The sequence below is a fragment of the Perca fluviatilis genome, chromosome 12, assembly GCF_010015445.1.
Source record: "Perca fluviatilis chromosome 12, GENO_Pfluv_1.0, whole genome shotgun sequence".
NCBI classification, from domain to species: domain Eukaryota; kingdom Metazoa; phylum Chordata; class Actinopteri; order Perciformes; family Percidae; genus Perca; species Perca fluviatilis.
Genome location: NC_053123.1, coordinates 38,500,352 through 38,525,237, shown reverse-complemented (window position 1 = coordinate 38,525,237; position 24,886 = coordinate 38,500,352). Strand labels below are relative to the sequence as shown.

General features: G+C 39.1%; 1 protein-coding gene and 2 long non-coding RNA genes across 3 annotated transcripts in view; 2 read left to right on the top strand and 1 right to left on the bottom strand.

Moving 5' to 3' along the window:
• LOC120570383 (galactose-specific lectin nattectin-like) overlaps nt 1-24,886 on the bottom strand; it is a 367,842-nt gene that overhangs the window by 67,261 nt on the left and 275,695 nt on the right. The window lies entirely within an intron of this gene.
• Nucleotides 19,847-22,022, top strand: LOC120570396. The gene is made up of 3 exons (XR_005641059.1): nt 19,847-19,922; nt 20,371-20,448; nt 21,939-22,022. It is a non-coding gene; the product is annotated as an uncharacterized LOC120570396 (long non-coding RNA).
• LOC120570398 lies at nt 22,079-24,512 on the top strand. The gene is made up of 3 exons (XR_005641060.1): nt 22,079-22,102; nt 22,225-22,289; nt 24,476-24,512. It is a non-coding gene; the product is annotated as an uncharacterized LOC120570398 (long non-coding RNA).

Genomic DNA, 24,886 nt, shown 5'->3' with positions numbered 1-24,886 from the left:
ACTTCCCTCAGATGAGCTGAACCACTTCTATGCTCGATTTGACCTGGGAAACAAGGAGGCAGCCTTCAAGTCAGCTGTTTCACCGGACAAGGACTCACTACAATTTTCCACCTCAGATGTCTGCGACATCCTGGGCAGGGTGAATGCTCGAAAGCTGCTGGCCCTGATAGAGTTCCCGGACGTGTGTTGCGAGCCTTGCGGAGCAGTTGGCTGGTGTCTTCACTGACATCTTCAACATGTCTCTAGCCCATTCAACAGTCCCCACAGTTTTAAATCTGCCACCATTGTTCCAGTGCCTAAACACTCCACAGCCAAAGAACTGAACAATTTCCGTTCAGTTGCACTGACACCCATCATTGCGAAATGTTTTGAGAGGCTGGTTCTCTCACAACTGAAATCATGTCTGCCTGCTGCTATGGACACGTACCAATTTGCCTACAGATGCAACAGATCAACTGAGGATGCCATCTCCACAGCGCTCCACATGCCACTCACCCACCTGGACAGTCCCAATACATATGTTAGAATGCTGTTCATTGACTTCAGTTCAGCATTCAACACTGTGATCCCCTCCAAGCTGATCTCCAAGCTCAGCCAGCAACTGGATTATGGACTTCCTTAGTAACAGACCTCAGACCTAAATTAGGGGGTCTCTCCTCCTCCACTATCACCCTGAACACTGGTGTGCCGCAGGGCTATGTGTTGAGCCCTCTGCTCTACTCCCTCCTCACCCACGACTGGTCCCCTGTTTATGGCTCCAATGCCATAATCAAGTTCGCGATGACACCACAGTGGTGGGCCTGATCAGAGAGGAAGATGAAACAGCATATAGGGATGAGATTCAGCACCTAGCTATGTTGTGTGTAAAAACAATAACTTGGCACCCAACACCCAGAAGACCAAGGAGATCATCGTGGACTTTAGAAGAACCAAGAGCACGGCACCCCTCCATATCAGCGCGGCTGAGGTGGAACGTAGTGTCTCGCTTTAAGTTCCTTGGGGTCCACATCACAGAAAATATTTCTTGTTCTTTCAACTCCACTAGTCTGGTGAAGAAGGCGATCAGTGCCTTTACTTTTACGGGACCCTTAAGAAAGCACACCTATGTCCTAGAATTCTATCAGACTTCTACTGCTGTACCATTGAGAGCATACTCTTCTTTCTCAAAGGTCTTCATCACCAATGAGGTGAGAGCTACAGGTCGAAAATTAGTTAAGACCTAGGGGTTCTTACACTTAGCCACAGGAATGATTGTAGAATGTAGTAGTAGAGTAGAGTAATAGGGGCACTTTTATGCTAGCCTCAAAATAGCTACACAACATTAAACTTTGCTCCAAGTATCACCAGGGGCTCTACACCTTAACTACACTGGTGCACAAGGGATATACTAAATCTGGGGCTACTTGTTTTGATATCGACTCTTTTTGACTGCCGAGGTGGTAGCGGCCGAAACAACAAGAGCTAAGGTGAGTTGTTCAAAATCTTTCTATTTAGTAAACTCTGAACACAAACAATGTTGTCAACGTTGCGTTTATGTGTAGAGCCCCTGGTGATACTCGGAGCAAAGTATCATGTTGTGTCAAGCCTTCTAGTGTTTTAAAAAAGCTATTTTGAGGCTAGCATAAAAGTGCCCCTATTACTCCTATTCAAAAGGCCATTTGACCGAAAAACGAAAAGACGGTAAATCTTAAAAGTGGCGCTTCTATCCTAAATATGCTTTTAAACCAAAGTTTGACTCAGGTACATTCACAAAAAGACCCTAGGTTGCATTTTGGCAGAGTTACGCTTTAACTGACCAGTACAAGACTTAAGGACCACTGATGTTGTCAGGGCCAGGACTTTTACTAACCTTAGTTTGTTTAAATAATGATTTGACCTTACATCAATAAATCAATATCAAAAACAGAGGAGTCCCTGACAAAATTCTCACTCACGTGACTGATTCTCATACTGAAATCACTGTTAGAAAATCTCATATAAAAGCTATTGGATGCAGAACGTCACAGATGGTTGGGCCTGGATTAAGTCGAGGTGGGCCTAAATCTAGGCAGTTGTCCCGGATCATCCACATAGTTCCCGAATCCAGGAAATTATATTAGAGCAGCAGTCTTGAGTTGGCTGATGAAACATTTTTCACAGAGCTTAAAGGAGAAAAGCGAATTCATTATAGATGGAATATCATTTTTGTTGTTCAAGATACTGTCGTTCAACTTCCAATTATGATTAACTATCTCATATTTTTTGACTAGGCTAAAAAGCCAAAATATCAACAAACTATCTACTATTTCCAACATACTAGGTCATAGTTTTGACCTTAAGCAAAACATTATTTTATCTCATGTATTGTTTTCTTGTCCCTGTAGAAATGTGTTTCTTTATGTTGAACATCGGATGCATTTGAGCAGAAGAGGACCGTAAAGTTCTCTGATGTTGGCGAATTCTCGTTTTAGGATAGAGATTGGTTAAGGTTAGGGTGAGAATACCCGAGTAAGCCAATAAGAGGCAGGGTAGGCCCTCCTAGGAAACATAAATTTGCCTCCGTTTTGCATCTTCTTCTGGACTGGTTTAAACCGACAGAATGCTGCCGGAGCTTCTGCTTCTGACCTGCGGGGAGAAACACAGCCTTCACCCCACACACAGTGAGAGTTCACACACACCCAGCTGCAGACATTCACTCCCAGTACTATGTCCACTTTCTGTGTGCTGAGCCTCAGCAAAATGAGGAAGTGCAACTTGTTTAGCTATACTAAAGCAAAATAAGGTTACCATGACACTTCTGGCAAACGTTATCGTTGTTCGTGCCAGATTGCAATAGTGCTACATTGATGTTACATTGACCAATGAAAACACCAACACACTTAACTTTTAAATAGTTATCAGGCTTACTTATAATTTTACTGTTTTTAACATGTTATAGATAAAATACACCACATACACTACTAATATCCATGTTTAACTAATATCCATGTTTAACTATACAGAGTAGTATTTATTTATTTTTTGTTTTTTTTTGAACTTTTGATAGGGCGCGCCAGCTGTCAATGTGGCGCCTGAGCCCGCGCTCAGGGCTGCCCACAGCTCCACACCTGCTCATCAGAATTAAACCCATTTAAGGACACAGTGTTATTGCCTTTGTGTAGACCTGTCATTAGTTTCATGCCATTCCACACAGATTTGAGATCAGACTCACTGAATTTGGACACAATTTTCCTCTTATACTGAAGTTTAAACTTTGCGATTTCAGCTCGCACAACCTTCCTAGTTTCAGCATATGCACTCTTGTCACCACTATTGGAAATATTCCTCTTTTCCCTTAACAGATTCAGAATCAGAAGATTTATTGTCATTGTGCAAATGAACAATGATATCTTTAGCAGCAGGTCACCCAGTATTATAAATCAAAATCTAAAAGACAAGAAATAAATAGTAAAACAACAATTTAGAAAGAAATATACACAAAAAATGTATATACACAAATAATTAGAAAGAAATATATACACAAACATAGAAAAAAATATACACACTAAAAAGTACTGATTATTGCACATGGTCCGTTGTGAAGGTGTGATTCAGTTCTTTAGATATTCAGGGCTTATTGTTGGGATAGGAAACAACTGTCTTAGTTGAGATCACACTGTCCACACAGAAAGAGATGTAACTGCATACAGCATGTGTGAGTTCATCCGTGCTGTTGGATGAAAGGTGTGGCGAGATCTTGTCACATGAGATCTCATCACACGCATCCACAGCGTGCAGTTCACTGTGGCGCTGTCTGGAGCACACAACTCTCTTTTCTGTTAAAATGAGTCGGGAACCGGACGTAAAAACTAACTTTACCTTTAATGATATTAAACAAAGAAAAATGTTCTCTGTTCTCTGTCCTATAATGGTCATAATTCAATACAGAGTAGCCTAGCTTCCTTGTTTACTGCTGAAATTAAAATAAAATGCAGAGGAGATAAGAGCATCTGTCTTCACAAAAATCATCTGTTGAGTGTTTGATGGTAATTTATTTGTGCTTTAGAACATAGCACTGTGGAACAATAGTAAAATAAGCTTTCTTTATCTCTGTCTACTGTACAATGACAAATTCAAGTACAAAACATTTGGTCTGAACTACTGCCAGAAAACGCTTGTATATGTTGTAACCTTGGTTCTCTGAGTGAAGAGACTCTCTCTCCAGCATACATATGGAATAAGTAACAGTATAACTGTTAGTTATACAGGAGAGAGCACCAGTTATCTGAGTTTATGGCAAAACCTTTCAGTGCTCAGTTTTCATTTTGTGACTTTCGATTAAATAAAGGACTATTTAAAAAAAAAGTAAGACATAGAGCTAAAAACAAGGAAACAAAGACAAAAGAACTTTGATAGGACACAGTCACAGTCAGTGCTTGTACAAAAACCAACTTGTCCTTAATGTGAGTTTGTTGGTTGGCATGTTCAAAGGGAAGCCAACACGGATATGATCTCTGTGTTGGCGTGTTCAAACAGATGAAACTCACATGAATCCCAGCTGAACACATAACTGGTCGAGTGGTTTGCTAAGTGAGATGAAGGAAGATGGATTCTACACACACATAGACAATGATGAAATAACTTTGAGGGTTTTTGGGGATGGGTCAAATAACACAGGACTTTCCCCCACACTGTAAGCCCAGACAAGTACTACTATCTTATAAAGACTGAGGTCAGGACTGAGGAGTTAAAATCTCTTGCTGAGTTAATCCACCTTTAAGCTATTAATGTCTATGAACAAGTATGTATTTTTATGTTTGTGTGGCTCAGCATTTCTGAGTGAACACCGCTGGTAAGCGCCCTGCAGCCCTGATATGACATGAACTACTACGACTACCATTTGAAGTCACTGTTCCATTATTAATGTGACTACTATCACCACTGTTCATCACACCTAACCCCGCTCGTCAGACGCCGCCACCACAGAGCCTGGGTCTGTCCCAGGTTTCTTCCCAAGGAGGGAGTTTTTCCTCGCCATCGCCTTTGCTACTTGCTCTTGAGGGAATTACTGTAATTGTTGGGGCTTTGTAAATTATAGAGTGGGGTCTAGACCTACTCTATCTGTAAAGTGTCTCGAGATAACCTGTGTTATGATTTGATACTATAAATAAAATTGAATTGAATTGAATTGGTTCACTCACACTTTTTAAGTGTACTGTCGATCGCGTGATATGACGTCATGCACGTGCAGCCCTAACTGACGTTACCTGAAAAATCTATCCAAGATGGCTACCCTCGGTATCGACCATGAAACAACTTGTAAGTACAAAACAAAACTTCAAAACTACTTTGCTTGTTGTTACATTGTAAGAATATCATATTACACGTGATATTTGACTGTTAGAGCGAGTTCTTTTTATATATAAGATGCAAGCGGCGCAGCTTCACGGTTACTGCCGCGCATTGTTTATGAGCGAAAGCACGATTACTGTTAGTACACCTGCTAGTGACAGATAATATCCTGTGTACTGTTAATGGCGTGACAAGGCAATAATATTAACGTTAGTCAAAATCTCTTTTCAGCAAGCGATAGTTCTTCTGTTTTTGAGTGTGTTGCTGCTGTTTGTGTTAAGCGCCCTGCTCTGGTAAGTTCAATGTGATGTTAGTCCTACATGCACCCAAATAAGCTGAGTGGCTAACGTTACCTGTAACTTTTACTCAAACAAAGTTAAGGTTATAATAGTTAGACATAACATAGACATAATAGTTAACGAATGAACTCTGCAAGTTTTCATTAAACCTTTACAAACTTCTTTTCATTATAGGTTGAAGTGGAAGAAATGCAGTGAGCATCCCCCAAAATCAAGGTGACTCAAATGTTAATTTAGGCTGTAACCTATTTTTTACCATTTCCTTTATTTGGAGCCTAATTCATTAGCATAATATAAAGCTGGCCTAACACTATGTCTTGAGCTAATATTTGTGAATAATAAGTTAGCCACCCTCTGAAGTGGAATTACATGGTTTCTGTTTTTTCTTTTCTGCCACTCTTCACACATATTGCCACTATTCACTGTGGGTAAGAACCCACTTTGCATGTAAACCTGTTGCTCAACGATGTATTTTAACAAAATGTTCTCTCTGCCTAGATTCTTGTATCTCTTTCAGAACATTCCTATTTTTTTGACAAAGTCTTTTTTCAAAACATTAGATTCAATTATCTTGCCTTTTATCTGGAGTTTTAAAGCTCACAGAATATCCAAGATACATTTACAGAAACCAAGGGAGAGGGGTGGGCTAGGGCTGCCTTGCTTTTTACATTATTATTGGGCAGCAAATGCGAGGGCACTTGTTTATTGGCAGGGGATTATAAACGGAATTTCTATTGACACTCCCCCTGGGTTGCCATTGAGAAAAATGCTGTTAAAAATAGTTCGCTTCCAGCACTTCTCTTTTCCAATCCTTTATTGCCTACATCTGTTAAGGTGGATCATTTTATTGTTTCAAACTGTTTGAAAATATGGCGCCAATACATATATACATACATATATGTTAAAGCCCTAACCTCATGTAATCCCAAACCTTAATCTCTCACAAAACCCTGGCCTAACTTTACCCAGACCTGGAGAAGGCTAATCAATTGATTGGTCCTTTTGGCTTAACCTCTCATGAAATAACACACAACTCACTCTCTCTCTGTAAAAATTACTTAAAAATACCTTTTATGAGATGTTGTACATTACATATCACAATACAGCACCCACTATCTAATACCTACCTGCATATTAATAGCCTGTTGAATACTCAGCTGAAAAATACCTACCTGGGCACTCTTACATATTAAATAACAACCTGTGTGATATTAAAATATAAAATACCTGCTGCTACACTTACTTCTTTTATGATGGGCTGTAGAATAGACAGCTGTAAAATACTTACCTGTATTCCTACCTGTGGGTTGTTGGCCTGTAGAATAGTTACTTGAGATATACCTACTATATACTGTACTTACCTGTTGAGTAATCACTTGTAATATACACTCACTGGCCTTTTCATTAGGTACACCTGTGCAATCTAATTCAATCCATTACAACAACTCTGATATAAATTCTACATATATAAAGTTTACATATTTTCAGTTTTTGTTGACATTGTCAGAAAGCTGAAAATTCTATGTTTATTATTGAGGTCATAGTGGGTGAAAATGATGTATTAGGGTGCATTATATTGAATGGTTTTCCTAATATTTTGTCCACTGCATTAACATACAAGAAAAGGGGCAAAATATCAGGAACACCATTCAATATAATTCACCCCACTATGCCGCTATTACAACCTCAGTAATAAATATAAAGTAGAATTATCACCTTTCTGACAATGTCAACAAAAACTGAAAATGTATAAAATTCATAAACATAGAATTTAAAGGAAAGCTGTTGTATTGGATTGAATTGGGTTACACACGTGCACCTGATGAAGTGGCCAGTGAGTGTACATGCAGTTGTTGTGTTTCTTCAAGTTAACCTAACAGTTGCACCCTCTGTGTCTTTCAGGTGGAGGAGTCAGATGAGCCAGGCATCATTGACACTCCTGTTGCTCTTGTCACAGCAGTCACAGAGGACACTGCAGATCCAGTTCGTTTCAGTCCTGCAAGCATTTCTGTTGTTGTGGAAGACGATGTTGTGATGAGTGATATCCCTAACTTGGCTGATGCATTGTTGTTTGGGTTGATGGATGCATTGCATTTCGACTATCCCAAGAAATTCATTCACACTTTTACATTCATCCAGAAAATCCAAATGGGTCTTGATGATGGTAAACCACTTAAACCCTGCCTACTGAGTCTCAAAAATGACCTCACCTTCACATTTGGCAGATTATGTCTTGCCCACCTGAGGCCTGTACTACGAATACAGATCAACATGTCCTGGATTTCTTTCAGTTATCCGGCTTCACCTAACCTAACAACCGCGGTCCATCATAACCTGTACTACGCCGGCGGTGGTTATCAACTAGTTCAGTCAACTCAGGGTTTCCCAATCCAGCGGGCGCCGACGTTCACATAAAAGAGGCGGGGTTTTGCGCACTACCACCAATCGCAAACATCTACCAGAGCCGCATGTTTTATATAAGAAGAGCAAACTATAATTCTCCATAAATATGAAGAACACAGACACAGTTTTCCAGGGAAACGCAATACAGTCGCTGCTTCCTGAAACAGGAAGGAAAGCTGGCAAAAAATAAATAAATAGCCGACGCTGTAGATGTTTAAATCACAACGCTTATTAATATCACTTCCTCATCAGTCAGGACCAAGATCTGACCATAATTACACCGGTGCTTTCCATAAACTGTCGTTGCTTTAGCCTATTATTTCAGCTGCAACCCTGGCAGTGGGAAGCGGACGTGAGAACAAATAAAAATATAAAAACATAATTCAAACCGATGTGCGCATTGACGGCACAACCGGCTCAAGAAGCCGATATGTAATTCCCTCCCATTAAAATATATAGGCTATATTTCATAAAAATACCCATGTTAACGGGGTTGTTGGTCTCTCAATGTTTTAACTTTTATGAGCGCACCTCTCTCTCCCTCTCTCTTTTTCTCTCTCCACCTGATCTTCTAAGAACGGTGACGCCCGTCATCAATCGAGTATTGATTGGTCAGTAGGCGGTGCTTTATCACCGGTTGATCTCTGATCTCCAACTTAACCTGCTCCCGACCAGGTTAGGTGTTCAGCATAAGTTACCCGGCGATTGAACCCGATAACAACTGATCCACCTTCGTAGTACAGATAATCCTGGGTTGAGCCTCAAGTTAGCTCGTTAACGTCAAATCCTGCTTCGTTGTACAGGCCTCAAATCTAACGTAGTTGTCTGTTTGTTTATATTTATCGGTTGTCCACCAACTTGGTGCTCTGAATCCTAAAATGATGTGAGATGTGCATTTTTATATTTTGTTTTTATAGGTTTTACAAACAGGATAGATTTGATGTCTTGATTTCGTGTTTTGATAGGTTAATTTTTTATTTACTTTTTTTTATTTCATTTGCACTTTGATGGTCATGGGTGTTACTAATGCTGTTTTAAGAAATCAGACCATACTTTTTATATTAAGCACTTTAAGATGCTTACTTTCTGATTATCTTGTTCCTGTTTGATATGTAGAGATGCATATGTTCACACACAATCACAGTCACATACAGCCCCCCACACACACACACACACACACACACACACACACAGAACTGCACAACCATAAACTAAATGAGTTTAACAAGATGTTAGTTATATTTGTAGCTAGAGCAGAGGTGTTTAATTGTGCTGTGTCTATGTAGGTTTTCATTCCAACTAAATACTTCACCAAGTAATTTCACTGGTTAACACACTTACAGCTATTGGGTAGGTGGTGAAACTAGTATGTGACTTGAGTCAGTGCATCATGGCACATGGTTAGACACTTCTGAGCTAGAACAGAGTTTTAAAAAATGACTGCTGTTGATGGTCTGACATGTTTGTATAAAACAATTTTAAGAATGAATAAAAGAAAAAAGAAAATGTACAGATGAAGTTATTTTTTTGTAGTTTTAACTTGTACATTTCATTAGCTTGTGGGTTATACACAAGTATATTTTTGAGTTAGTAGATTTATATTTAATTAAGTACCATTGGATCAAAATAATTAAGTATGGAGAAACAAAAAAATGTGTGTATGTTAAACAATATTTTTAAGCACAGTGCACTTAAAAAAATTTAAAATAAAATGTTTAAGTTTGATTAGATTGTAACTTTTAAAAAATCTTACTTAAAAAAATTAAGTTACTTACCTCAAAAGTTATTATGTAATCAGTTTCTGCAAAAGTTTTGAGTACTATGAACGTATTGGGGTTTACAGTGCAGGAGACTGGGGTTTGTTCCTGTTTTTGTCCTGCATGTCACAGAAACATACATTTAGTATACCCACCCATGATCTTTTTCTAATATATATATATATATATATATATATACTGTAAACCCAAGGTTCGAAATAATTAATTGTAATAAGTAGTGTAAACTTAAAGTTTTCTTAAAAGTTTTACTTACTTAAAAATGTTGCGTCCAGCTAGTGCAGTCACCTTTTATCAGTCAAAAACAATCAATTTCCGAATGCAAAATAGCAGGGAGGAGAGTAAAGACGGAAAGCTCCTAAAGCTTAGTTCCATATAAATGCACGGATAAGTCGTTGTTTTGTCGTTATTGAAAAACAATATTGACCTTGTAGTTGAAAAAAGGAGCCTCATATGGAGACCGTTCAATTGCATCTCGGATATCGACTCGCTTTTGACTGCCGAGGTGGTAGCGCGGAAAGAGATACGGTGAGTTGTTGAAAACCTTTCTTTTTAGTAAACTCTGGGTACACAAACAATGTTGTCAATGCTTTCCGTTAAGGTGTAGAGCCCCTGGTGATACTCGAGCATAGTTTCATGTTGTGTCGAGTCTTAGTGTTTTAAAAATAGCTATTTTGAGGCTAGCATAAAAGTGCCCTATCCTACCCATTCAAAATGCAATTTGACCGAAAAACGAAAATACGGTAAATCTTTAAAAGTGGCACTTCTGTCCTAAATAGGCTTTAAAAATGGGTACATTCACAAAAAGACCCTAAGTTGCATTTTGGCGAGAGTTACGCTTTAAAATTTGGAGCTTCTGGCTTTAACAAGGTCTCACTCTCTAACAGATTAGTTGTTGAGATGGAGATGATTCCTAAAATAACACATCCTGAAACACGTGTGATGTTTTGAATGTGAAGAAAGTTTTGAACAATAAAGGAGAATAATCATTTCCTTTCAGCAGGTTCAGCAGCTGGATCTATAAAACAACATGTCTGCCCTCTGCTGGAGACCCTGAGCTAACACATCACCGTCTGTCTGCTGGCTGTTCCAAGCCTTTATGCTAAGCTAAGCTAGCTGTTTCCCCTGTTTCCAGTCTTTATGCTAAGCTAAGCTAACGTCTGCTCGAGGGAACTTCATATTTAGGCAAGGCAAGGCAATTTTATTTGTATAGCACAGTTCAGTGGCAATGCAATTCAAAGTGCTTTACACAAGACAAAGACAGTCAAAAATTCATACAAATTGGTAACAGATAGAAAGCAGTTAATACGAAATTAACAAATTAGTGTGGTAGTATTTTATCAGATGAAGGGGCGCTGTTTATAACAGATAATATTCAGTAGACTAAAATAGAAAAAGATGTGCAAGTATTCAAATGTTTTCTGTATTTCACATTGTGTTATTTACTATAAATTAGAAGTCCAATTACTTATTAGTTTTTTGTCCAGCTCAGTGAGCCAGTTTCTGTCTAATTTTAAACCCAAATGTGAACTGTTCCCCTAACTCTTCAGATAATAATATACTATAATATAATAATAAACAAGTGAAAGTGAGTCATCTGTCAGCAGAGAGCTGTTTCTGTCTGCTGAACAAACTGAAAGTGAATCAATGATAGAGATTATAGATGAGCTGGAGAGGCATCATGATGGTGCGTTAGATTTACACATACAGGTTCTTGGAGCACACAAAATAAAATTGAGTGCTACAAGTCCTGTCGTTCCAGTTATTTCCTGTAGAGAGAGTTTACAACCAATCAATTACATTTAATGTCAAACTTTCATAATTGAGACTGCAACATACGATAAGACGTTTTAAATGTATTATTTACCGTTAAAGTTCATCTCAAGACAGTTCTCCCCTGCGAAGGCATCGTCGTTGTCAGGCTGCCCCACATTGAAGATTCTGTAGTTGAATTTGGATCCATCAGTCCACAACCACGTACCCTCCTGGAGGAGAAAGATGGGTTTAAAGTCAAAGTGAAATCAAGAGTTCTTGTTGTAATACTCATTCTGGCCACAAGAGGATCCTCCTTGTTTTCTACTGGTCACAGGACAGTTAAGGTTAACATTCTTTATAGTTACATTTATCAGAGAAAAGGTGACTGTGAGCCGGGTACAGAGCACCGTGAAGTGACGGTCCTTTCAGAGTTATAGTTGAGTTTAGGAAACAAAAAGTGAGCGTCATGTAGCGACAACAGTCAAGTTTAGAAAAACCAGAAGGACTAGTTAAGATTAGAAAAAAGATGGTGGTTTGGATGAAAACACTCCCGGGACATGAACACCTGTTTCCTGGGTGAAAGTCTTGTGTTTTCTCCTTAACTTCTTCAGGACATGAACACCTGTTTCCTGGGTGAAAGTCTTGTGTTTTCTCCTTAACTTCTTCAGGACATGAACACCTGTTTCCTGGGTGAAAGTCTTGTGTTTTCTCCTTAACTTCTTCAGGACATGAACACTTGTTTCCTGGGTGAAAGTCTTGTGTTTTCTCCTTAACTTCTTCAGGACATGAACACCTGTTTCCTGGGTGAAAGTCTTGTGTTTTCTCCTTAACTTCTTCAGGACATGAACACCTGTTTCCTGGGTGAAAGTCTTGTGTTTTCTCCTTAACTTCTCCAGGACATTAACTCTACTGCCCGGCTTTAAAGTCTTGTGTTTGTAGGAGCCAAACATCTCCCCAACCTCCTCCCTAAGAAGATCTTCATGACAGTTGCGATGACGAGAGTGGCAGGCTTTTTCAGTAGCTCTGTCTGTTATGTGTCTTTTTAGTCTTTTATAACTTTTTTTTCCTTTGCAAACTTTTGATCTTTTTTACGCATCGCGTAGATATCTGTATATCCTATGGATATTACTAGTCACACAGCACACAGCATTAGGAACCTAATTTACTCGAGGGAAGAACTGCTTGAATTGAGGACATTGGGACACGCTGGACATGCCGGCACATTTCACCTGATCCCGGAGGAACTAAGGCGACAATACCGAGGATGCAGAGCTGGAGCAGAAGTCAAGGCTAGGCTCATGGAGAAGCGATGGAGGTTCAAGCCGTCCATTCCTTCGTGTGTGAAGGGAAACGTGAACTCACTGGCTAACAAGACTGACGAGCTAGCTGCCCCGGTGAAGAACGTGTCATACAGTCATACAGAGAGTGCAGCCTACTATGTTTCACGGAGACATGGCTCACAAGCAACATCCCGGACACTAACGTGGAGGTACCCGGCTTTTCAACTGTGAGGGCGGACAGAGACCCTAAACAAAGTGGCAAAAACAAAGGTGGGGGGCTTGCACTCTTTGTAAACACCAAATGGTGCAACCCAGGACATGTGACGGGGAAGGAAACTATCTGCTGCCGAGACATTGAACTGTTAGCGGTGAGTCTCCGGCTGTACTACACACCTAGGGAGCTATTACATGCCATTGTTGTTTGTGTTTACATCCCTCCACGAGCTCTGGCTGAAACTGCATGTGATGTCATCAACTCAACTATCTATAACTATAGGCTTCTGGCTCAGCACCCTGAAGCCTTCATTGCGGACTTCTATCATGTTACACTGGACTCAACCCTGTCAACCCTGTCTGCCTTTGATCAGTTTGTTGATTGCCCTACACGGAAGAACAGAACAATCAACCTTATGTATGCAAATGTCAGAGATGCATACACTGCCACGGCTGGGGAGATCAGATCACAACCACTACATTCCACTTGTCAGCAGAAAACCTACCACCACATGCTCCTTCAGGAAATGATCTCCTGAGGTAGAGGAGGCCCTGAGGACTGCTTCGAGTCGACAGACTGGAATGTACTACAGGAATCATATGGTGATGATATTGAGGGGGTAACACACTGCACTACTGACTACCTGAATTTCTGTATGGGCAGTGTAGTTCCCACAATAACTGTAGATTCGATTAGATAATACTTTATTTATCCCACAATGGGGAAATTCACTTATTACAGCATCAGTTTTTCCACAATAAAAACAAACCAACAAACAACCGAACAAACAGACAATGAGCAAAAAAAATAAATAATTATTGCTTTCCAAATAATAAACCTTGGATCACCAGCGATGTCAAGGACCTCCACTATAAAAAGAAAAGAGGGCGTTTAAAGAGGGGGACCAGGCGAAGCTGAGGCGCATACAGCGGGAACTCTAGGTCAAGCTGAAAGATGCAAAGGAGGAATACAGAAAGAAGGTAGAGCACAAGCTGCAGGAGAACAGCCCCAGCTGGCCACCGACGTCAATAGACATTGATCTTTGGTTGGATATAGGTTGTGACGTCGGATAACCAAATTCCAACATCAATTCAACGTCTAATGCCAACGTCAACTTGATGTAGAGTATTGACGTCAAATGACATAGATTTTTTGTTGGTTTTAGGTTAGGGCGTTAATGAAACCAGCAATCCAAACTCTGCGTCTTGTGCCAAAGTCATATTGACGTAGAATACCAACATTTAGTCATGATACGGGAACCAAAACCCAACGTCTGCTAAACATCATAATGATAACATCTACACAACGTTAAATTACAACGTCATTAGATGTTGATATTTTGTTGGTTTTAGGTCATGGTGTTAAGTAACCACAATCCAACGTCTTCCAAACGTCTTGTGCCAATGTCATATTGACGTAGAATACCAACATTTGGTCATGATAAGGGAACCAAAACCCAACGTTTGCTAAACGTCATATTGGAAACGTCTACACATCGTTACGTTACGTCATCAGATGTTGATATTTTGTTGGTTTTAAGGTTGCGGTGTTAAGCAACCACAATTTAACGTGTTTCAAACATCTACGTCAACGTCATATTGACGTAGAATACCAACATTTAGTCGCGAGATACAGGGACCAAAACCCAACGTCTGCTAAACGTCATAATGACTAACGTTACGTTACAACGTCATTAGATGTTGATATTTTGTTGGTTTTAAGTCATGGTGTTAAGTAACCACAATCCAACGTCTTCCAAACGTCTCGTAAACGCGTCACATTGATGTAGAATACCAACATTTGGTCATGAGGTATGGGAACCAAAACCAACATCTACTTAACATCATAATGGTAACGTCCACAAGCGCAAGTTACATCATTAGATGTTGACATTTTTTGTTTTTGGTTTTAAGTCATGGTGTTAAGTTACTAAAATCCAACGTCTTCCAGAGTGTCTCGTATCAACGTCCTATTGAAGTAGAATACCAACCTTTAGTCATGAGGTAAGGAAACCAAAACTTAACGTCTGCTAAATGTCATATTGGTAATGTTACACAACGTTAATTGATATTTTGTTGGTTTTAGGTTTGGTGTAACAACAGTTGTTGTACAAGTGCTTCACCAGGAGTGTGGTGATCCAAAATTAATAAAGTGGATATAGACCAGAAAGCAATGTGATTATAAAACTTTTGAAGACAGCACAACAATACACATTGGTTTAGGGTTCATTATTAACCTCAAGATGGTATCAACGGTTGTGAAAATCTCTCAAATGTGACACAATGCTAACTACAACGCGTTGATCTTAGATAAATGCAGGTTGTCAGTAATTCAACATCTAAACGCATACGCTCAAGAGCTCCATGACCAAATTTGAAGTTGTTTCAGGGCTACAATCTGTTGTACCAATTGAGCTACTAGGCCACCTAATAGCCCTGACATGTTTGTTATAGCAAAAATGTATAATCCAACCACTGTATCACCGTGGCGCGGTGGCCTTTCTATGTGGAGTTTGCATTTTCTCCCCGTGTCTGCATGGGTTCCCCCGGTGCTGCGGCTTCCTCCCACCGTCCAAAGACATGCAGGCTAGGTTAATTGGTGTCTCTAAATTGTCCTTATGTGTGAATGTGAGTGTGAGTGGTTGTTTGTCTATGTGTGACCCTGCGATGGACTGGCGACCTGTCCAGGGTGTACCCTTCCACCCAATGTAAGCTGGGATTGGCTCCAGCCCCGGGACCCCGTGCGCACGGATAAGCGGTTAACGATGGATGGACGATGGATGATGGACTTTGCGCCATGACAGTATAGCTGTCAGACAAATGCTAAAAACACACACAACAAGAGGTGTCAGCCTATCTGGCAGCCATCATTGGCAGTGCGCCATGAGTGCACAGTCATAGTTGGTAGCACTGGGGCGGCGCCAACACGATACCTGATGGTGAACCTGGGGCTGTTGCATATGAGACGGATACAGAGTTGCTTTGCCAGGATGTCATCTAGACTTGAACAGTAAATATCAGCTATATTTTTGGCAGATGTTGGTTGTCGGTGATCAGCCAGCTACCTCCAAGAGGGATATGCCTTGGCTTGCAGTGGTTGAGGTAGTAAATATGTGTTTTGTCTTTTGGTGTTTTGGGGTCAAACTTGATCTATACATGACAGGCAATGACCTACCTACCTATTCTGGGCCACTGATGGCTTGGTTGTTGAGAGGGACCTCCTATGATAAGCTGTTTTTGTGGCTTGGTAATCAAGCACTGATGATAAACTTTTATAACTGGTGAATCACATTGAAACCTCAAATAGATTTTATCTATGTTGAAATCTATCAATGGTTGGGATATTACACTTATTATGTTTAATTTCAATGAGTTCATTTGGGGATAGTAGCACTGTAATCCTTGGAAGGGACCCTTTTTTTTAATTTGCTAAGAAACAATATAATAAAGGTCAATTAAAATATCTATCGTGCATTCAGTGTTCCTGGCCATAAGGGGTGGGGTGGCATTAGCCCATGTTTATCATACGTATGCATCCAGAACATCCCATCCCTTAATCACCAATAATTTTCTTTTAATCTGTCTATCTCTAACATAATAATAATAATAATAATAATAATATGAATTAATTTAATAACAATAATAACAGAAAATCTACTTGCACAAATTATATAAATTTTCATAAAGTTGTAGATTTTGAAATAACTTGACTTGCGCGCTCGTGTTTTAAATACATAGTTGCAGGTATATCTTCAAAAAACAATTTAAACACATTTCTAGCCAATCACTGTGAATGTGCACAAGCCTTCGCTGAGCCGAAGAAGAAGAAGAAGAAGAAGAAGAAGAAGAAGCCAATCCGACTCCTACGCCTTGCCGGTCCTACCTACGCTCTATGGTCTTGGGGCGGAAGATACGCGTAAACGTACTCCTGTCGGACACCTTTCATCTGTACTAGTGATGGGCATTCCGGCTCTTTTACGTGAGCCGGCTCTTTTGCCTCAGCTCACCGAAAAGAGCGCTCTCTTTTCGCCGGCTAGCGCCTTTAAAAAATTTATGTTTTGACTATGATAGGTGTGAAAAACAATTCTAATTAAATTATTAAATGAAATCATACTCACGTCTCACAATTTCTTTAAAATTGCATTGATTTGTTATGAAAAAGAATACTATTAAACATTTGCATTTAAATTACAACTTGTTAATGTATAGAAACAACATTCAAAACAAATACAATCAGAATTTGAACAACATAATAGAACCCATATTAAAGAAAAATAAATAACTGAAAGGATTAAACTGGTCCCTCTTTTTTTTTCTCTGTTTTGTTTTCAGAGCTGTTTTTCTCTCCTCTGTCCTCTCCTCAGAGTTTGACGTGTGTGTGTGTGTGTGTGTGTGTGTGTGTGTGTGTGTGTGTGTGTGTGTGTGTGTGTGTGTGTGTGTGATGGCTCGGCCCCTCCCTCATGCCGTATAATTGGTTGACACCTTGTGCATGATTGACAGGAACAGAATGTGAGGCTGATCAGACAGTCGAAAATAATGTGTGCCTACATAATTATTTTTTTGTTCATTGAATTAGTCAATTATTTTAAATAATATAAAATTCACTCATTATTTCATTATTACATAATGATTTAATTTCTATAGGCTATATTTAAAAAAAGTAGGGGCTCTTCGGATATGCGAGCCAGCTCCGTCGTTCACCTACAGGCGCAGAGCCGGCTCTTCGAGCCGACCCGAACGACCCATCACTAATCTGTACGTCGGCCGGTTTACAATTGTTTGTTGGACGGTCACTTGCGGGTACAGGTGCGGAAAAATATATATCAATTTTGGCCATAAGAACGTTAAGTTGGTTAGTTAATAAGCTTTATAAGTTTTATTTTTTTCAGTCACACAGAGTTTGTATTGTCAAGTATCTTGTCAGAATTGATTTTGTGAACTGGCGCCTTTTCCCACCTAGCTTAAAATTACGTTACTTTAAGTTTTACTGCATTGCAATACTAATATAACAATGATGTAAGGGTTAGTTTACAGAGATTAAAATCAGTGGAATATAGCTAGTAAAAATAGTGACATGAATAAAATCGCCGCCGGGCACTGAGTTTTTCGACTCTGAAGCAGACAGCCAAAGCCCGGTGTACTTGAATTTCCCCTGACAGAAAGTGTTCCCCCGGTTGCGTGAGCGCGTGTGCATTCAGCGGTGAAGCGGACCTTTGACTTAACCAAAGTAAATGAAAAATATAACATGTGGATTGTTTAATCGAACGTTTTAGTATTGTTGTTTTATGAACGAGTTTTTTTGCACAGCAAGCTAGCACGTATCTGTCAAAATAAAGGCTTCTCCTGTAGGCTTCTTTTTGTCTTGTAATCGCGACTAGTAGCTCGAGCGTGACGTCACATCCGTGTCGAAAAACGAATAACCGCGGGTTGTTGCGTTCTTTTTGTCACACAATACTACGAGTCGGAGAAAAGATGATTTTTGTAACATTTTTAGTAACATTTAGGATTCTATTCACCCAGTTATTGACATATTACACACATATATTTCACAGTTTGATACATGAAAATTACGTTTTGATTAACGTTAACGTTGGGCTACTGCTCTGCTTTCTACTCAAGACTCGGCTTAAAACCGTTGTTGTCATATAGCAGCCAACCGTCTCTAGCCAACTTCAGCTGCACAAGCTACAAAATAACTAATCAGGCGGTATTTAACTCCTAATAAGACTGTAGAGACATGCCTATAGGTAGCAGTATACAGCGCTATGTTTAACTCCTAATAAGACTGTAGAGACATGCCTATAGGTAGCAGTATACGAAGCTATGTAACCGACTTCTTCATTTGGTTACAACAAAGACAAAAGTGCTTAAAATTGTAGATAACCACAATGTTTACTACCCGTGTGATCGCAGGACGTAGCCATCTTTGAAAGTGAGCGCTCGGGGTCCTCTGAGTTCAGACGACTTGACGGAATCGTAAATCACGACCTCGGGTGCGTTCTTTTTGCAACTTCCGGTCGTAACTCCGGAAAACAACTCGTAAAACGACTTCGGTGGACAAAAAGAACGCACCATAATGTTACGTGTTATGAACTTCGTATTATTCATTGCACCGAATGTCTAAACAAGACGACTAGCTAGTTATATATATTTTCCCTCGTAAAGCAAGTCTGATGTTATAACTGACCACGGAGTTGACTACTTGGTCATCCGTGTTAAATTACGTTTTGAAAGCTGGATCCAGACCCGCTGTAATTTTTTGTAAGGAAGCTGCGTCGTACTAATATACGTCGTCGATGCTATAAATCAAGATCATTGTAACGTTTAACACTTTACTCAATTCCATCTACTTGACTCGAAATGTAAATTAAACTGAATGCCACATTGTAGACAATAACCTTGTATTTTGTCCTTACAATCTATGTGTGATATTTACTTATTATACTTTTGATATTGCTGAAAATTTTTTAACCATTAATCAGTTATAACTTTCCATAGGTGAAGATTTAATGGAAAGTATAGAGTTATCTTTACACAATGTACAGCTGTAGCTGGTGGGCACTGCATATGATAGGGGAAACACTGGCTTAAGTGAATAAACTTCTTTTAAATAATTGTTGGCAACATTGTAGTGATGAGGCTTAGCCTATGTTAGTATGCATGTCTAACCCTCTGATTTTTCTTTGGTGGTAAAACATTGTATTTTTTATTTCCTTGATGTAGACTTAACTGCTGGGTTTGTCATTTTTTAGAACATGGTATGTCATATCTGAGGCGCGGCGGAAAAATCCACTCAGAAGCTGCAGCAATAGCACTGGAATGTAGCAGCAGTGAAGATGGTTGCCGTGGAAATTTAAATCCTAATCAGTGTAATGTAGAAGATGAAGGTGAAGATCTAGCAGAAGAGGGAAGTAGTTGTTTAAATGAAGCAGATGAAATTGGTGATGCAGATTCAGATTTTGGATACAGAGAATATGTGTCAACTGATTCTGAAGAAGTCATAGAATCTCGCAAAGAAGACGAGGTAAACTTGCAAGAAAAGCTTGCTTCCTGGGCTGCACAAAGTAAATGTGGAAGAAGCCAAATTGATGAATTGCTTGGTATCTTGAAGGATGAAGGTTTAGAATTTACATCCTTTCCCTGCTTCCTCCAACGTACTTCCTGGTAGAAGAGGAGGGAAGAGGATGCATGCATAAGTGTACATACCTACGTCTCTTCTATCACAACTGCCTTCCTTTCTGCACTGCACCAGCTGAGCACAATACCTGAAAATTGCACTTTTTTATTTCTTTCTGGAGCAGAATTTATTTTTTGTTAATTTGTGTCTTGAACTAGATGATAGTGGTCACAGTGAGGTAGAATTTGATCAAGAAGACCTCCAAGGAAATTGTCGACATCTCAACCGTGATGAAGGTTAGTTCTAATATTAGCAGTATACGTTTTGTCTGGGTAGTAAGCGTGCAGCGTACTCCATCCCCACAGAGATCTGAAATGCTCCCTGTCTGGACACTTTAAAAAAATCTACTAAAAACCCGCGCTCTTTACCAAGACATTCAATCCTGACTTACTTTTTGTTGTTCTGTCACTATAACTATGTGTAAGTCATGCGTTTGGGTCCTGTGAAAGGTGCTAAAAATATTTATTTGTTACGTTAGCAAAATTAGTGACAAGTAACCTTAATTAATCAGCTGTATTTCACAAGTAAACCGTATAACAAGTCAAGTGTTGAGGACATCAGGTACAAGCTTAGACTAAACTGGTGTACAGCTCTGTCCTGTACACATACTGTACGTTACATCCTGATAATTATATTTCAGTGTTCAGAGGAGTCTGACAACTGGTTGTTAATGAAATGGACCATGGAGCTGAGGTTAATGGAGTAAATTAGGGATGGAAACTAGTCCTTTTTAAGCTAATTGGGAGATGTTTCTTTTGGATTTTAATGCATAAATGAAATGCTTAGTAATTATCCAGGGATCCTATTTAGAAAAAATGATGCATCGATAATCGTTTTATAATCGAATCACAGCCCTCTGAATTGTAATCGAATCGTGAGGTGCCCAGAGATTCCCACCCCTACTGATGTCTGAGTTGTTTATTCTTTCTAAACTTCACTCAGTATCTTGATGTCAGCAATATGATTTATTCTTTGATGATTATGTAGTTTATATAGTGACGTTGCTGATGTAAACATTGCTCTTGCTTCTCTAGAAACAATATTTACTTGTATTTAAAATCCAAATAAATTCTAATCCTGTACTGAATGTTTTTATTTTATAATATATTAAAAATAATCAATTCTTAGTAATATAAAAATCAGTAACAGCATTGATAAAGAACCAAACCAATATAGATTATTGATAAGAGTAGTTGTAGTATAGATAAAATCTTAATGATTCCTTTTGCTAGTAATTACATTACTTTTACTCTTCCCCAATACACACGGCCAGACAGATGTCAGCTGTGTGTGGGGCAACAGGCATCTGTTAGCAGGCTAATGTGGTGAAAGCCCAGACTTGTTCACTCATCGTGGAATGTCATAATCATAGTACACTATGGCTGGGTGAAATAGATTGTAAATAAAATCTCAATATTTATAGGCTATATATTATAAATGATTTATATCTCAATATAGCATAAATTAATATAGGTGTCAGTTATTGGCTGTCTATGGAATCAAATAGCAGCTGTATTATCCCATTAACATCCAGGAATTGTGCTAAAATAAGGGGATTTGCCTTTTTTTAGCTTTATGCAAGTAAAGTTCTGAGAAAAAAACCCTATTTGGATTAAAAAACAATAGCCTCTCAAACAAAAACTATAAATTATGACAGTTATGAGTAGTAGGTTGTGCCTTGACATACCATTTCTAATTATGGTAATTATTTGTTTCACTGCATTAGAATTTCAGAGAAAAGTGATGGAAATGCGTTAGGATATCCGCTCATTGAAGAAACGGGATGCAGAAAAGTACGAAGCAACTCAAATTCAAAGCGAACAAAGCGTGTTTGAGGCTCTAAACCTCCTTGATAGATCCCTCGGCTCCCTGGAGGAAAAACAGAAGCTGGTAAGGTCAACTGTAGTCATAGCAACATAATTATGCATATTTTTTCTGTCATGTGTAATGTGTCACTGTTTACTTCTTTTTCTTTTGTTGATAAAACTGAAATATTGTTCCTCTAATTTCAGATGAATGCCTTGTCCAGGGTGGGAGGAGTCCACTTGAAAGACAATGTTAAAAGGGTCATGGAGAAGTAAGTGTTTATATCTCAGTGTCAATTAGATGTAATTTACTGTTAGCATCGATATAATAGAGTAGAATTAATATTGTAAAGGCGACTCGACTGTTACCACTAGGCCAACTGGCAGCCTTCTTTAGGGATCTGAAAGTCACAGGGTTCAGTTCATACCCTGGTTTAGAAGTCACAAGTGGGTATGAGTTTCGTACATAATTAAAATTATTAAAAGTTTAATTATGTCAAAGATGAAATGAACAAAATGAATGTTTGCACCAGATTTCCTGACATTAACATCAATTTAGAGTACAAATGTATTATATACAGGGTTCATACGGTCATGAAAAACCCAAGAGGGTCTAACTGCAGACCTCCACTGTCAGGCCGGTCAGGACAGGAAATAACCATAAATAAACAACAATACAACAATAAACAATACGTTTTTACGTCCCCCACAGGATGTAACATGATGCATTCTCGGTTGTTTTGCTACTCTACACATTGCGAGAACGGTAGGGGACTGGTTAGCATTATCCAAAACATTGAGTAAAGTCTGAATGCATTGCTCTTTGTCTGTGTTCGCCGTCAATATAGATACCGCAGCCAATATTGTACATTTTAAATCACACAAATTACAGAATGTTACACGTGTGTAAGTTAGGTTATTTGTCTTTCTACATTGGCAATGTTAGGCTACGCCAATGGTGGCTAGCGTCAGCTCCTGAAGTAGTATGGTACTTTTTTTTTTTTTTTCTTTGGATAACATACTCATAGACTGTATGAAGCTACTGTGTGTTCAGCTTTATTAAACTTTTTTTGTAAAGCATTTAGCAAGGGCATAGGTTTGCATTTGTCTTAATATGTTGACTATGACGCTCAGGTTAGTTATATGTCCAAAAGAAGATAAAATACAGTTCTATATCATTTAGACGCCGTTCGGGTAGCTTTTTCACACTTAAACAGTGTGCAAACACTTTGATTGCTGTATGAATCTATCTTAGTTGAATTGAAGTTTATGTAGCGTTACTACGACAGTGTTTCCCCATCCCTCTACTGGAGAAAGTTACTGAATTTGAAGCAGGGAGAGATTAAATCATGCAGGACAGGGGCCTGCATGATTTAATCTCTCCGTGCTTCAAATTCAGGCGACTCTGCAAATGTTGCAGACCTGCCAACCTGTACGCATTTTGCGTAGTAGATACGCATTTTGACATCAAAAATACGGTGATAACGATTGTCACTTTAAACTACACTTTACATAAATGGTGAATGGTGCCCTGCTGGTAGGTTTTATAACTTGACCTACTTTCACTTCAGTACGGTGCAGTAATGTCAATCAGATGTCCGTGATCTGCGTAATGACAGTACAGTGGGACGTTTTCCTTCAACAGAGCGACAGTAATAACCTAACATACCATCATTACTGAGTTTAAACTACATTCACGGTTATGTTTGCACTGAATAACGCATTCAATAAACAGAAACATAACTCTTGCGGCACACATGAACAGATCGGAACAGATGCGCAATATTAGCTCACACATAAAATAGCACCCTCGTGAATTAGCCTACTGTTGCTAACGTACATTCATAAATCCTGCATGACATCGTCCCGTACCTACAGGACCTCAGACTTACTTATTGATGCGCGCACAGAGTAGTGTCGACAAACTTAGTCCAATGAGGGGAGAAAGGAAAGTGTGATAGCGTTCCACTTTTAACGTTTTTTTTCTCTCTCACTAGAGACCGCTGTGTCCAAGAGTTGAAGCGATGATATTGTCCATCGGCACAACCCTAATATCCTCAGTGTTTTCTAGTGTCTATTTTGGGGGTTTAGTAAAAACCAGTAACCACAGATGCCACCTATTAACAACCTGGCCGCTACCTGCAAGAAATGTCAGATTTTCTTTGCACTAAATTATTTTCTACTGCTTAATATGCTGGATATATGTCTTTTACAGTTTTGGATATTTTTAAAACAAAGAAATTTGCTGGCATTCAGTTTTTTTCTGCCAGTATGTAGCCAGCTGCAGCTTGCAGTTTAGGAACACCATCTAAAGTTGAAATGGCTTTAAAACATGTACATGCAAAAAAGAAATGCATGGCCCTTGAGAATGTCTGCATCTTAATGTTTTTTGCTGCTTACTGTATTCCACTACATTCTATATGCCCCAAAGATTTACAGTTTCAAATATTCCTTACAGAGAGTGTCCAGAGGACGACTGCAGAAATGGAGGCAAGCAATGCAGCGGCTGTCGCCTTCTGTGTGAAATATGCCCCAGACAGGGTGGGTGGAGGTGGAAGAAAAAATAATGCTTCTGAAGTTTAATTTTTTTTTAGTTCATAAGTGGGGTCTGAGTTCCGGACTGTTTGTTGAGTTTTGTTAAAAATTTAATTTTCTTTCATTTTTCAAACATTATACCTGCTAAACACCTGCATGTTAGCATTGAACTTGTGAGCATGTTTCCATGTTAGCATTAAATTCAAAATACCCAAGTGCCCCCTATGTAGACTACAGCTTCAAGGAGCATTTTCATTATGTTTGCCACCATAAGTAGCTACTGAGCAAAGTCTTTTAAAACTACAAGTTTTAAAATAAAGAGGTTATTTTCTTA